This window comes from Lepus europaeus, chromosome 1 (genome assembly GCF_033115175.1).
Source record: "Lepus europaeus isolate LE1 chromosome 1, mLepTim1.pri, whole genome shotgun sequence".
Lineage (NCBI taxonomy): Eukaryota > Metazoa > Chordata > Mammalia > Lagomorpha > Leporidae > Lepus > Lepus europaeus.
In genome coordinates, this window is record NC_084827.1 from 160,889,973 (window position 1) to 160,902,985 (window position 13,013).

General features: G+C 45.6%; 1 protein-coding gene and 1 pseudogene across 1 annotated transcript in view; one reads left to right on the forward strand and one right to left on the reverse strand.

The window, feature by feature from the left end:
- Nucleotides 1-13,013, reverse strand: part of MARCHF4 (membrane associated ring-CH-type finger 4) — a 118,038-nt gene that overhangs the window by 97,263 nt on the left and 7,762 nt on the right. The gene's annotated exons all lie outside the window — the stretch shown is intronic.
- LOC133756770 (large ribosomal subunit protein uL10-like) lies at nucleotides 4,434-5,390 on the forward strand (annotated as a pseudogene).

The window sequence follows — 13,013 nt, forward strand, 5'->3', positions numbered from 1 at the left end:
TGAGTTCCGGCTGCTCCACTTCCTATCCAGCTCTCTGCTATGGCCTGGGAAATCATTAGAAGATGGCCCAAATCTTTGGGCCCCTGAACCCACATGGGAGACCTGGCTCCTGGCTCCTGGCTTCGGATCGGCACAGCTCTGGCCATGTGGCCATCTGGGGAGTGAACAAGCAGATGGGAGATCTCTCTCTTTCTCTTTCTCTCTCTCCCTCTCCCTCTCCCTTTCCCTCTCTCAATTCTTCTCCCTCTGCATGCCTTTACCTGGCTGTAATTCTGCCTTTCAAATAAATCCTTTTAAAAAAGACAGAACCAACTAAGGAAAGAATATTGGTAAAAAAGGAGAAAATACATGTGCAGAGAAATCAAAGAGGGTGGGGCTCCTAAAAGCCACTTATTTCTACAAATTAAGTCATCAGGGACTTTCCAGGGAACACTTTCAGTCTGTGGTGGAAGTGGAAACAGGACCAACAAGTAGGGGTGGCCCTGAAGAGATGAAAGGGAGAAGGGCATTAAAGACACACACTTGCACGTGGAGGACAGGGAACCGGTGAGGAGGAAGTGCCTGAAGATATGCCTGAGGGGTGTGTGTGGGTGCAGGTGGTGGCAGATGAAGCCATGTACACATGGAGGCAGAAGGTGCTGGGGTGAGCAGGGACATAGATCTATTGGTATAGATCACCTTGGGAAGGAGACAAAGAAGGGGACAGGGTAGGGAAAGATGGGCATTTGCAGAAGAGAAGAGGGAGTGATGCGAGGCAGGTGGGGGAGCTGATGGAATGAGAACAGGTGACCCCAATTTTCTCAGTAAAGTAGGAGGCAAGGTCATCTGCTGAGAATGAGGTTGGCAATTCGATGTGAATGGGAAATGCTCAGGACAGCTTCTAGGAAGCAACCACAAGCAAGGAAGTAAAAGAAATTCTGAACACTCAGAGGACCGTGCTTCTGCCCTGGTCTGGGAAACCTGTGGTTGGCTGGTGTCCAAGGGTGCCTACCCTGTCCTGTTGGGTAGCAGGGGCACCCTTGCCTCTCCAAGGCTGCATAGCAGCCTCCATCACCGTGCGGGCTCGGGGAGTGTTGTTGATTCCCCATGAAACAGCCAAGGAGCACAAACCATTATACTACTCTGATTTTCTTTTTTTAAGGAATCTTGCCGCTAGGGTTTCCAAAATAAGCTCCTTCTTTTAGATTTCTGACTCTACTTCCAATAAATCTCTTGACAGCACAGCCTCACCCATCTGGACCAATCAATCAGCCGTGATCACTGAGCAGCATTTTTCTCCACTTCCCCTTCCTGGTATTTTCAACCCTGTCTGCACACTGGGATTGCTTGGGGAAAGTTAAAAATACCAATGCTTGGTCCCACCCCAGGGATTAACTTAATTGGTCTTGTTTTGTGGCTGGGCATCTGGGTAAAAATCTTCCTCCTCAATAAGTCAAGTCTGTCAGTGAAGGAAGATAACCTCTTCTCCACTTCTCAAAGTGCGGTCTGTGAACCAGAAGTATCCATGCTGATGTGGGTTCCTCTAGGAATGCAGAATCTCGGGCTCTAGCCCACACCTGCTCTATCAGAATCTGCATTTCTGGGGTGAGCATTGTGATGTAACAGGTTAAGCTGCTACCTGTGATGCCAGCATCCCATATGGGTACTGGTTAGATTCCCAGCTACTCCACTTCCAACACCGCTCCCTGATAATGTGCCTGGGAAAGCAGTGGAAGATGGTCCAAGTGCTTGGGCCTCTGTACACACATGGGAGACCTGGAAGAAGCCCCCAGTTCCTAGATTCGTCTTGGTTCATTCCCAGCCATTGCAGCCATTTGAGGAGTGAACCAGCAGATCAAATATCTATCTCTCTCATTTCCTCTCTCTCTCTCTCTCTGTCTCTGTAATTCTGCTTTTCAAATAAATAAAATAAATCTTAAAAAAGGAATCTGCATTTTCTACATGTATCTCAGGTGATTCATATGCACACTGAGTTCTGAGAAGCTCTGGGCTGGAGCTCTTATCTCTTTAATCCTTTTACACATCCCAAGCCACAGAGTCTCAGAGTCACACCCCCTTATCACTAAGAAGCCTGGCAAAAGAGCCGATGGCTGTTTTCCCTGAAAGTGTGAAAATGGACATCAACCAACCAATCATGGTCAAATGCTTCCTGACATAAGGGCAAGCAGACCCTCTGTGTCAGAGTGGTGTCTCTTGGCTTTAACAGTCTCCAGTGTAGTTAGACCATTCTTGTAGGGTGACCAACTGTCCAGATTTGTCCAGGACTTTTCCAGTTTTAGAACCATAAGTCTCACATCTTAGGGAATTCATAAGTCCCAGGCAAACTGGAATGGTTGGTTGCTCTACATTATATTATTTGAACTGGTTTTAACCCCCCCCCCCACATATACACACTGTCAAAGGTCAGATCTGCCTCTTTGATGCCTACCACCCTCACACAAATACACACAGCTAAGAGATTTTGGTGTTTTGTGCATCCAGTTAGTGCTTTAAAAATGATGGTTCATTCATTCAGCAAAAATTCATCATTTGGCATCCCATCCTCTCTGTAAGGTCCTGGGAAGCAACGTTACCAAGATAGAAAGGAAACCTGCCCTCGGAGGATTATCCTGTAGAGGGGAATACAGAAGTGATGGTGTGCAAGGGGAAGAGAGAGGCTATAGACAGAAGAATGCATGCGAAAGGTTGCAGGAAGAGCAAGGAAACCATACACTGGCCCAGAAGTTCTGCGGGATGGGAGAAAGTATCAGTTGAGGGGAATAGAGATATCTACACAGAGAGTCTAGTGGTCCACAAGCTGAGAGCATGGTTCCTTGGAACCTGAAAGAGAGTGAAGATCTCCAAGGAAATCCTATGGAAGGTGGGAAAGAAGGCTGGACAATGAATCAGCCTGGAGAGGTAGGCAGAGGCCAGCCTATGAACAACCTTGTAAAACAAGTCAACGGGATGTGATCTTAAGGGAAGCGAATCCACAAGAGATTTAAGCCAATTTTTAAATTAATTAACTAATTAATTAATTAATTTGCTTATGAGAGAGAGCATGCTCTCAGCTGTTGGTTCAGTCCCTAAATGCCCACAATGGCTGGGGCTGGGCTGAAGCTGAACACTAGGAACTCAGTCTGGATCTCCTACATGAGTCACAGGGACTCAGCTACATGAACCATCACCTGCAGTCTTCCAGGGTGTATATTAGAAGGAAGCTAGAAACAGTAGACAATGCTGGGCATCAAACACAGGCACTCCAACACGGGATGACAGCATCTTAACCAGCATTGAGCCAACTTTAGAACCAGACTTGCATGAAGAATGGTCAAATACTACAATCCTGTAGAGAACAGAATGGAGAAAATAAGAGTGAAAATAGAAGCCTAGTACTCCAAGAGGCTCCCTGGTAATGGTATCTTGGACTGTGCTTCTGATCCAGCCTCCTGCTAATGCACCCGGGAGACAGAAGATAATAGTGCAAGAGCTTGGGTCACTGCTGCCCAAGTGGGAAACCCAGATGGAGTTCCTGACTCCTGGCCTTGACCTGGCCTAGCCCTGGCTGATGCAGGCATGTAGGGAGTGAACCAGCTGATGAAAGATATTCTCTCTCTCCTTCTCTCTGCCTTTCAAATAAAATAAGCAAATCCTTTTCTAAAATGTTTGACTATGTTTAATTAAGCAGTAGAAACAGCACTGGACTTGTAGCCAGGAGACCAGAATCCAAAACTTACAGCTGCTATTGACAAAGAAGTTGCCTGACTTTTCTGAGTCAATCTGCCTCCTACACAAGGAGCGAGGAATGATCATATCTATTTTGTCATTTGTCCTGGACAATCTTATTCTACTCCTGGAGCAGAATAGATACATTCCTGCCCATCACTCTAACCTCACCCATAATGATTTATTCAGAGTCAATAGAATCTGTAGGGTGGCAACACACAGGATCAGATATGAATGCCACTGGGAGGCTGCTGCATGCCGGACATCAGCGAGTGCTAGACAAAGGGTGTCTTGAATGTTTGAGGCAGAAGTGCAGTGGAGAACAAATCTGAAGGGTGACCCCAAAATTGTCAATTTTATCCAAGAAGATGAAGATATGTCAACAGAGGGATGGCAAGAGCTACAACAGAACAGTGCCAAGAAGGTGGAGTTGGCCCCACACAAGGGCTCCTAGGATTGCTCTCAAGACCACTCTCAGTACCTGAGGGCCACAGTCCTGCTAGATCAGAAGGCTCCATAAAAGTGGAGGCTGCATCTGTCTTGTTCATGACTGTATATGGCTGGCCTAGTGTCTGTCCATAGCAGAAACATGAACCCATCACTTCACCTTTGTTGGGGTCTTGATACTCTTATCTCAAAAGCAAAGGAAGGGCCTTTCTCTTGGCAGGTGTTCTTGTGAGAGTGACATCGTTTTAAACCCCACCTGACAATACGTGATGCACATTGTGATGCCCAGGGAAGACAGGGGCACCTGGAAGTCCGACTACTTTCTTAAGATCATCCAACTTCTGGATGATTCTCCAAATGCTTCACTGTGGGAGCAGACAATGTGGGCTCCAAGCAGGTGCAGCAGGTCTGCATGTTGCTCCAAGGGAAGGCTGTGGTGCTAATGGGCAAGAACACCATGATGCGCAAGGCCATCCAAAGGCATCTGGAAAACAACCTGGCCCTGGAGAAGCTCCTGCCTCATATCCAGGGAAATGTGGGCTTTGTGTTCACCAAGGAGGACCTCAATGACATCAGGGATATGCTGTTGGCCAATAAGGTGCCCACTGCTGCCTGTGCTGGTGACACTGCTCCCCTGTGAGGTCACTGCCAGCTCAGAACACTGGTTTGGAGCCTAAGAAGACCTCCTTTTTCCAGGCTTTGGGCATCACCACTAAAATCTCCAGGGGCACCATTGAAATCCTGAGCAATGTGCAGCTGATGAAGACTGGAGACAAAGTGGGAGCCAGTGAAGTCACACTGCTGAACATGCTGAACATCTAGCCTTTCTTTGGGTTGATCACCTAGCAGGTGTTTAACAATGGCAGCATCTACAACCCCGAAGTGCTGGGCATCACCGAGGAAACCCTGCCCTCATGCTTCCTGGAGGATGTCCACAATGATGCTAGTGTTTGTCTGCAGATTGGTTATCTGACTGTTGCATCAGTACCCCATTCTATCACCAATGGGTACAAGTGGGTCCTGGCTTTGTCTGTGGAGACTGAGTACACCTTCCCACTTGCTGAAAAGGTCAGGGCCTTCCTGGATGATCCATCTGCATCTGTGGCTGCTGTACCTGGGGCTGCTGCACCTACTGCTGTGCCTGCTGCTGCTGCAGCCCCCACCCCCCAGCCAAAGTTGAGGCCAAGAAAGAGTTGGAAGGGTTGGACAAAGATATGAGATTTGGTTTCTTTGCATAGTCACAAAAAGCAGCCAACACTCCCAGGTTTATTTGTGAAACAGGGAAATAAAAGCTTACTTCTCTTAAAAAAATGAAGGAAGATCCTTTTCTCTAAGTGTATTTTTCTATAAGCAACCATACCTGTTACCATTTGCTAGTCTGAGGGTAGGTAGTAATAATGCTGGTGACAACTGGGGGATAACAATTTTTAAAACGGAAAACACAGTCCCCTGGTTCTGTGTCTACCAGCTCTCCACAGGGATGAGCAAGCACAGGGAGATGTCAGAGATGGAGAGGCCAACGTGCTGGAGACATGGTATGGCAGGCATCACATTTGCTGACATCTTCTCTGGCCAGAAAATGGCCTCTGGGTAAGAGATATGAAATAAACATGTGCCTGGGCGCTGAGTCAGACACTGTACCAAGCACGCTGTAAGTGCCTTGCCATGTTTAGCGTCCTCGGGCACCTCTCCCCCTTGTCAATATATTTCCCTCCCCAGCAGCCTGAAGAGACTGTGCCACGGTGAAAACTCCACACGGAGGGACCCCTTGCCTCCCCATCCTCAAATAGGCTAAGAAACACAGCTGCCCAGTGGAAGAATCAGGCTGGGAGAAGCAGGTTGAGCAAAATTCACAGCTTCTCCAACTGCTGCACCAGGGAGACAGATGCAGTTTTACTGGGCCAACGAGTGCTGAGAAAGGCGGAAGAGTGAGTTCTCATGTCTCAAAGCCACGTGGGCCTTTCCATTCCTCCTAAGACACTCCTCTCTTCCCTCCGCGATTTTCAAAAAGCTCCTCCTTCTACTCCCTTGTTTTGACCAAGTTCAACCCACTATAGATACTTCCTCTTGCACAGTCTTCCAGCTCCTCAGGTCTGGTGTCCCACAGCATTTTTCACAATTCTTAGCCATGTCACTGTGTGTCTTCATTGTCCCATTTGGATTCACAAGATTGGTAAAGCTCCAAAAGCCCAGGAACTATGTTCTAGAGCACCAGGGTATCAGAAGGCTCAACACAGCTCTGGCACATGACAGCCACTCAGTGAACACTTGCACATTTGCTGAATACATGAATCAGAAATTGTCTCCACTCACATGGGAGACAGGTAAAAGGAGTTGATAGCACAGTCTAAATAAACCCCCCCAAGCTTCTACAGGATATCTGTGGAGCCAGAGGTTTATTTCCTGTGTCTTCTAGAAGCACACTCTTCAAAATCAATGACACTTGAGGGAATGTCCAAAAACACTGCAATGCAGACCCACATTTTATAAAAATTTTCAATAATAAAATCTGAAATAAAAATTACAGATTTGGGCCAGTACCGAGGCTCACTAGGCTAATCCTCTGCCTGCAGTGCTGGCACCCAGGTTTCTAGTCCCGGTTGGGATGCCAGTTCTGTCCTGGTTGTTCCTCTTCCAGTCCAGCTCTCTGCTGTGGCCTGGGAAGGCAGTGAGGGATGGCCCAAGTGCTTGGGCCCTGCACTCGTGTGGGAGACCAGGAGAAGCACCTGGCTCCTGGCTTCGGATTGGCGCAGCACATGGGCCATAGAGGCCACTTGGGGGGTGAACCAATGGAAAGGAAGACCTTTCTCTCTGTCTCTCTCTCTCTCTCTCTCACTGTCTAACTCTGCTTGTCCAAAAAAAAAAAAAAAAACCATAGCAGTCAACTTTGGGAAGCAAGTTGGAGAATTCCCCCTCACTACCTTTTATCTCTACTCATTCCTGCTGGCTCACTCAAAGTTAGTTTCCTGGGGTCCTTCTGCAGCTCTCCCAGGCCTGACTTGTCTTTCAGGAAGATGTGAGCAGCCCTGGTCCAAGGCACTCATCGGCTGCTCTTGCAGCTGCTTCACACATCATTCTTCTGCACTAAACATGCATTCCTACCTTATCTCTGCCTTCCCAGAGCCTGGCACCCAGCGTGTTCACTCCATGTCTGCAAAGTGAGCAGTCATACTGGTCTTTTCACCACCACCAGATCAGGTGCCCCAAAGGAAATGGATAACAGGACATTCCATCCTTTATATCATGACCTTTGGGGATGGAAGCTCTCCTAAGAGGCCATCAAATGTGCTTTCCTCATGGAGCAAGACTGATGAAATACAGTAGGACTTACTTGGTTCCTGCCTGTCTTTGACTGTGGTCTTCAACATAATTGTGCCCAAAGCCACCTTGTCCACCGTCAGCAAGCTCCAGTTGCTTTATTGCAAATCCTGTTTGGTAATTTTTAGAAATTTTTCATTTGCTTATTTGTTTAGTTTTATTTGCTATGTCCAGAGACAAAGAAAGACACAGGCAAAGATTAGCTATTCATTGTTGCAGTCTCACTCCCTAAATACCTACAATAGTCAGCTGGGCAAGGCCAAAGACAGGAGCCCAGAACTCAATCCTGGTCTTTCACGTGGGTGGTAGGGACCCAAATGCTTGAGTCATCATCTACTGCCTCCCAGAGTGTGCATTAGCTCGAAGCTGCAATCAAAAACACAGCTGAGAATTGAAGCCATGACCTCCGATACGGGATGTGGCATGTCACAAACAGCATCTTAACCACTGCACCAAATGCCAGCACCGATTTTATTCACCAAACAATTGGTCGTGTCATTTTATTCTAGAACATTTCAAACACACATAAAGGAAGTTATAATAGCATTAGAATAAAACGCATGTACCCATCACCCAGCTACAACAATTATACACATGGCCAGTCTCGTTTCACCTGAAGTCACTATATTACTTTGAAACAAATTACAGTCATCATGTCAAATACTTTCTGATTTGAGTTTCATTCACAGGAGGGATGAAAATTAATTTAAATTATGAGGAATGTCTCTCTGGGTTCATTTCCTGGTAAATTGTTTCTTTTGGGGGAAGGAAGCGATAGTGGGAAACCTTTAAAATTATATCATATACTCTTTCAGTATCCCTAACTGATTTTTTTGGAGGCAAACAGTTAATGGATGTCAGGAGCAAGAAACAAGGCCGTGAGTGTCACATGGCGTGTCAACATTGACTTTACAAAATCCAGGACCCTGGGCTCTCTCTGGAACAGAGATGAGCAGAAGGCAGGTGCAGCCAAATGGACCAACCCCCTCAAGTGCCTTTTTCTTCTGTAAACGCATGTATTCCACACAGACACCCGCCCCCCTCCTCCGCCCCACTTCTCACTCTCTCCCACCCACAAGCGCACACAATAGCAGCGAAACCTCTGCACACCCACTCACGCCTGCTCATTCACCTGCAGCTGCCTGCTTCTGGCAGCTGTTTTCCAAACACGTTAGAGAGCCGAGAGCCCCAGGACTAGAAAGCTTTTCTTTGCAAAGCACCACGTTGTTCCACGGAGGCTTTAATCTGTGGCTTCTGGAAGGATCGCCACAGGATGAATCAAAATACACAGCCCACACTCACTCAACGTGTCAAAGTGCTCCTTTTGGGGTGGCAGGTTAACAAGTGTTAAAGACACTGTATAATGGCCAATGCTGTTTATGCTGATGCATGTTAATTCTGTTTACATACTTAATACCCCATATTGGGAAAACTTTCGTGCCCTCTCAATGCTGTGCACTGTTCAGGAGTCACCCTGTCAATCTCAAAGCACTCAGCACACAGTACTTATATCAGGGGGAATGAACAAAGTGTATTTATCATCTCTTTGGACCAGAGAACTGATGCTTCTCAGGAGTCCCCTGTACGCACTGTGTGTGGTGTTGATGGCTTAAATTCTCAAAATTGATTTTGAAAGTGTTTCTTTTTATTAGCTTCATGTTACAGATAGAGGACACTGGAGTTCAGAGGATTTATCTGATTTTCCCAAAGCCACAGAGCTAATAAACATGAAGGTACTTGAAAAAGTCTGTGGAAAATAGAATTAAAGGTTAAGTTATTTTGTTGTCAAAAAATTTGAGATCTATGCATTTGAAAGGTCTTCAAAAGTTGATGCAAAATGAAAGAACTATGCCTGGGTTTCAGAATTTTCTTGCATCAAGATAAACTTATCTTTTGATTCCATTTTCCAGGAACATTTTGAAGTATCCTCATACAAGAGTCAGGATTCTAACTAGGTTTTTCTAATCACCAAACCCATACCATTTTTCCTATAGTAATAATTCTGAATTTGTCCAAGCCTGAGAAATTCCTTCCTTTTAAATTACTTTTATTTTTTAACTTTTCATGCCTAAATAATTTCAAACCATTCACACCACTGAGGCAGAGCAAGAGAGAAATGCAAGAGGCACTGCCTTCTGCCTCTACCCTGAGTGACACACACACTTCCTTCCTACTCACATGGTGCTGTGCACCCCCACTTCTCCGGGGCCAATGTCCCCGATCCTTGTATGTCCGTCTGAAAACCTCACGTCTGATGCAGCAGTTTCTTCTCCCATTTGGCTGCCTTCAAATCCACAGCAATACTAACGGAGTTACCTACTTTAGAATTCCAAAACTAAAGGTTGAAAATGCAGCTTCTCGGGCGCTTCCCCAGCACCTTGGCCCAGGACTCTTCATTTTATCCCCTTCCTGAGGCACCTCTTGGTTCCCATGAATATTTCAGAACAATTTTAATGTGTGCAGCCTAGGACAGTATAACTTGAATTTCAGGCATTTACGCTCTTTGAATTGTTGGTTTACTGGCTATAGTATTTTTTTTCCAGCTTAACATTTGTCTCTAAATGTCTCACAATTTTACATCAGTAAATCTACTTCTAAATATTTATTTCTTTATTTTGAAAGAGAATTACAGAGAGAGAGGGAGAGACACAGAGAGAGAGACAGAGAGAGAGAGAGAGAGAGAGATCTTCCATCTGCTGGTTTGCTCCCCAAATGGCTGCAGCAGCCTGGGGCTAAGGCCAGGTCAAATTCAGAAGCCTGAAACTCCATCCAGGCTTCCCACATAGGTGCAAGGGCTCAAGGATTTGGGCTACCTTGAATTGCTTTCTCAGGTACATTAGCAATGAGCTGGATCAGAAGTAGAGCATCCTGGCCGTGAACCGGAGGCCATATGGGATGCCACCTTTGCAGATGGCAGCTTAACCCACAATGCTGATCCCAATATATCTATTTATAAAGGAGATTTTTTTGACACTGCCATAAATGAAAAACTGTCATCATTGACCATAAAAAAATAAGTAGAAACGGATGTTTGGTGCAGCCACTAAGCCCTTGATGTGAATGGAAAGGGAGAGGGGGGCGGGAGAGGGGAGGGTTGCGGGTGGGAGGGAAATTATGGGAAGGGGAAGCCATTGTAATCCATAAGCTGTATACTGGAAATTTATATTCATTAAATAAAAGTTAAAAAAAAAAAAAAGAAGTTCGGCATACTCTGTCAGATTGCCTGGGTTTGAATCCTGGCTCCTTTTCCATTATCTTCCTGCTAAAGCACACTCCAGGAATCAATAAATGATGTCTTAAGTTATTCGGGTTCCAGTATTCCATTTGGGATACCTAGATTCAGTTCTGGGCTCCTAGCTACAACCTGACCCAGCCTTGGCTGTTGCAGACATTTGGATAGTGAACCAGGGGCTGGGAGATATCTCTCTCCCTCTGTCTTCCTCTCCCTGCCTTTCAAATAAATGAATAAGCAACTTTTATTTAAAAAAAAAGAGGATTGACAAACTGTATGGCATCCAGGCAATGTATTTTAGGGTTAAAAAGAAATGTGCTATCAGACTACAAAAGACAAGGATGGAGCCTAAGTGTCTATCACTCATTGAAAAAGCTGACGTGAAAAGGCTACAGAGTCCAACTGTATGACATTCTGGAAAAGGCAAAAATATAGTGGTGGGCATTTGGAATGGAAGCAGTAGGATGAATGGGTGGATCACAAGGGATTTCTAGGGCAATGAAACTATTTTGCATGATACTAAGATGGTGGTACATGTCACTACACATTTGTCAAAACCCTTAGAACACCAAGAGTGAACTATGAACTTTGAGTGATAATGACGTGCGGATGCTGTTTCATCTTATTACAAACATAGTGATCCGTGGAGGCTATTGGTGGTGGGGAGGCAGGCAGTGTGTAGAAACTCTCTGTACTTTCTGATCAATTTTGCTGTGACTCTAAAACTGCTCTAAAAATAAAGCTTATTTTCTAAAAAAAAAAAAAGACAGATAATAGATATACACAAATATAAAGAATACAAGATTGACAAATTCTACCAAGATATTGGTGTCTGTCCAAAGGCTCCAAGTCTGGCACCTTTGTTTTGTTTGCGAAAGAGACTGACAGCACTGGAAAGGTGCTAAAGACATATTATCACTGTGATAATTTTCTCCTGGACACAATCGTGAGACACAAAACAAACTGAAAAGAGAACAACCTTCCCATTTGGAGGTCAATGTTATTTAACATTGTATCTGTCTGGGGTTGTCCATTGCACCCTGGAGTCCCAAAAACACTAGTTTAGGGGCAACCCTGAGTGCAAACACCTTGCTGTAACACGTTGAGCAAGCTTTTCCCCTGCCTCTTCCTCTACACGCTCCTCTGCATGCTTGGACTGCCCCTGGCCTCTAGGGATTCAGAGTCCAGGAAAGTATCTTTCTGCACAGTTCCTGCCAAGCAAAGAACACTGCCTAATAAAGATCTTCCAGGGATGCAGTGATGATGGAAATGAATAAAGACAACTCTGAAGCAGTGAGGGACCTAGGGAGAAGAGGACAGAGTTCAGCTGAGCCAGGTACCACAGAGGCAGAAAGTCTGTTAAATAGAGACGCTGGGTCTCAATACATAACCCTGATTGCCAGGTAGAAAAGAAGCTGGCATTCACTGTGATCCAAGCATAGCCTTAGAGCATCTGAACGTTTAAGGCTCCAGTAAGAAAGGGAAATAGGAAGAGCAGACTTCTGGTCTAGGGGCCCAACTGCAGGATTCTGAGAAACTCTAACAGAATGGGGTAAATATCACTCCCATTTCATAAGCAGTTGTTGGATGCCTAGATATTTATTACGTCTTTTTGACCCCTTACAAGCATGCAAGTTCAGTATTTTATCCCTGTTTTTTAAAGATTTATTTAAGGTGGAGTTATAGAGAGATATTTTCCATCCACTGGTTCACTCCCCAAATAGCAGCAACAGTCGGAGCTGGGCCAATCCAAAGCAAGGAGCCAGGAGCTTCCTCCAGGGCTCCCATGCAGGCGCAGAGGCCCAAGCACTTGGGTCATCTTCTACTGCTTCCCAGCCATTGCAGAGAGCTGGATCAAAAGTGGAGCAGCCAGGACTCGAGATGCCAGCTATGTGGGATGCTGGCACTGCAGGCAATGACTTTACTCACTGTGCCACAGTGCTGGCCCTATCCCTGTTTCTAAAACACTGAAATACAGGTTCATGGACATTAAATAAGTAGCCAATGATCACCTGGCTTGAAAGTCCAACCAATGGGAATGAAGCCGACATGGTTCTGTCTTCAAACCCCATATTCTTCTCCTCATTTTGCAATACAGTGAGCAAGGGTCTTCCGGCCAAGTGGCCTCAGGCCAAGATAATCATCAGTATGATTCCAGGACAGGGATAATCATCACTTGTCATTACAGAATCAGAAAAAAAGGTTGGCTGAGACCTCAAGGGATCATCATCTCCCCTTTGGATGATATTTTAGTTTATACACACACACACACACACACACATTACATACCACTACCATGAACATACCAGGG